Source organism: Myotis daubentonii, chromosome 20 (assembly GCF_963259705.1).
Source record: "Myotis daubentonii chromosome 20, mMyoDau2.1, whole genome shotgun sequence".
Lineage (NCBI taxonomy): Eukaryota > Metazoa > Chordata > Mammalia > Chiroptera > Vespertilionidae > Myotis > Myotis daubentonii.
In genome coordinates this window covers 989,608-992,577 of record NC_081859.1, presented here as the reverse complement: position 1 = coordinate 992,577, position 2,970 = coordinate 989,608, and positions in this window count along the sequence as shown.

The following is a 2,970-nucleotide window of genomic DNA, read 5'->3' as shown; positions in this document are numbered from 1 at the left end:
GACGACGCCACAAGGCGAGAGCCCTCCTCTCCCTTCACTTCTTATTGATTTTAAATATATTTTTATTGATTTCAGAGAGGAAGGGAGAGGGAAAGAGAGAGAGAGAGAGAGAGAGAGAGAGAGAGAGAGAGAGAGAGACATTAACGATGAGAGCGAATCATGGATCGGCTGCCTCCTGCACGCCCCCCACTGGGGATCGAGCCCGCAACCTGGGCCTGTGCCCTTGACGGGAATCGAACCCGCGACCTCCTGGTTCCTAGGTCGAGCCACGCCGGCTTGGCCTGCCCTGGAGTTTCTTGAGTGGGAGGCTGACAGGCACCTCTCCTCCCTGGGACCTCAGTTGCCCGATGAGCCCTGCCCAGCTCCCTGCCCAGCTTGCGGCCCAGGCCCTGCTGGGTGCCCTCCTGGGTGCCCTCCTGGGTGCCCGGCTCTGGCGCGGGGCCCGGGGCCAGGCCGCTGGGCAGGGATGGGGTTTCAGCCTGAACTTTACGGCCAGCTGTGTGGCCGGGCTGCTGGGAATCTGAGAAGCCGGTGCCAGAGGGACGACACTGACCCGGACAAGGAGACGGACGCGCTGCCCTTAAACCCCAGGCCGGGACCGCAGCGTGGGGCGTCCTCCCCGGCCCCGGCTTGCTGGCCCCCGGGAGCGTCCGCCTCGGGCAGCGAAGGTGGGGACCTGCCGCGTTCCGGGGACGCCTCCCAGGAGGGGGCTAGGGTTACGCCCGCCGCGGGGAGAGGCGTGTGAAATGTCACCAGCCACACGGCTCTGGGCAGCGGGAGGACCGCTGAGAGCACCTGTCAGCGGCTCCCGTGGTGGCCGGAGACTTCCAGAAAAGGCCGGGCCAAGGCTCGGCAGCTCCTCCCGCCCCCTCCCGCCCATCCATCCGTCTGTCCCTCTGCCCGTCGCAGGGGCAACTTGGCATCTGACCCAGGACCCGGCACGCAGCGGACAGCGGGCACCCTCGTGCCCCGGGCGCTGCGTGTCCCCGAGGGTGGACAGAGGACAGAGGCTGGCAGGGACCCCTGGACCCGGCTCAGTTCTGGGAGCCCCGAAACTCATGTCTATCCGTCTATGGCAGCGAGGGGGACCCCAGCTCCGTGCAGGGCAGGAGGCACCCCCAGTGCGGCCGGCTGGTGGTGTCTGGGCTTCAGGGGAGAAGTAACGGCTCCTGGGGCTAATGGGGCCCCTTGTACGCAGAAGGGCTCCCCCTCCCCGTCCTGGGGCTCAGGAGGTCCCCCGGAGCCCCAGGCCTCCCTGTGAGGGAGACACTGAGGGGCGACGAGACTGCCCTCCTGGGGACACCCTGTTCCACCCCGTTTCTGCCCTGGGCCAGAGTGAGCTTTTAAAGATGCAAATTCGGCCCGGCGGGCGTGGCTCAGTGGTTGAGCATCGACCTATGAACCAGGAGGTCACAGCCTGACTCCTGGTCAGGGTACATGCCTGGGTTGCGGGCTCGATCCCCAGTGTGGGGCGTGCAGGAGGCAGCCGGCCCATGATTCTCTCTCATCACTGATGTGTCTCTCGCTCCCCCTCGCCCTTCCTCTCTGACATCAATAAAAATAAATAAATAAGAATAAAATGCAAATTGGGCCCAGCTGGTGTGGCTCAGTGAGCTTCGACCTACGAACCAGGAGGTCAGGGCTTGGTCCCCAGTGTAGGGCGTGCAGGGGGCGGCCGGTCCATGATTCTCATCCTTGATGTTTCTCTCTCTCTCTCCCTCTCCCTTCCTCTCTGACATCAATAAAAATATATTTTTTAAAAAAACCATTTAAAACTGTGAATTGCGTCCTGTCCTCCCTCCAGCCGAAAGGAGGAGACCGAGTCTTCAGGGATTCCCAAAGCCTCCCTGTGCAATCGCACCTCACCGCCCCCCGTCCCGGCACCCCCAGCCCCCCACTCTCGGCCGGACCCCGGGGCCTGAGGGGCCTGGTCTGCTCACCTGTGAATTCCGGGGCCGACATGGGACAGGTGCTCGGCGTGTATTTGCTGAATAAACAAGACGCCTGCCCCTGACCCACAGGATTGGAAACACGGGGTGCGGGGGGGGCACCCAAGTCCACGCGTCCACACACACACCCTTCCCCCCGCCCCGAGAGCACACGGGCTCTTTGCTCACCAGGACGGGGGACCCTCAGTGTCCCCTCGAAGGCAGCACGGACCCCGGTTTCCTTGACGTCCTTTGAAGTCTCTCTGGAGCCTGGCAACAGCCAGCCCTCCGTCCCCACCTGGAGAGCAGGTGGCTTTGTCCCCTCGTCCCCTCGTCTCCTGCCCTCCGCTCTCAGGAAGAGGACCTGGGACCAGCCCACCACCCCCAGTTCCCACCTTCCCTCCCCTCCCCTCCAACCCGCCATCTGCCCAGCTGGCCGGCCTCCCCTTCTGTCCTGAGAAAGCTCCCCTCCCCCAGGAAGGCCTCCTGGCTGCACGACTCCCAGGGCCTCCTTCCGTGGAGGGGAGTGGACCCTCCCCCTCGGGTGGTGGTGTCTGTGGGGTCCCGCCCTCTGGCCCGTCTGGGACTGGGACTCGCTCCCCACCTGTGGGGCCTGTGTGGGGGCGCGTTGGGCTGCGATCCCCAGGGGGACCGGCGGCTTTTATGTATGTGTGTGACTTAGCGGGATCCGGGGTCCCTGGGGACCGGCTTAGCTGTAAAGCCGGGGCCTCGGACAACGAGACGCCCCCGCGGAGGGGGGTCATCCAAGTGGCACAGCCCAAAGCAAACACCCCTAAGCCGGCCCGGTGGCCTGGTGACGCGCCGAGGGCTTTGCAAGGCCAGGCGTTGGAGGAACCAGATGTCCCGGGACCCTCCTTCCATCGCTGACCTCCGGGAGGGGGGGCCCTACGCCTGGGGGGCCTTGTCCTGCCAAGCCCGGCTGGAGGAGGAGGAGGAGGAGGAGGAGGGAGGCGGGGCCAGTGGGAGGGGCCGAGGAAGCCATCTGCCCCAGCCCTGCCTGTCCACCTCAGTCCCTGCAGAG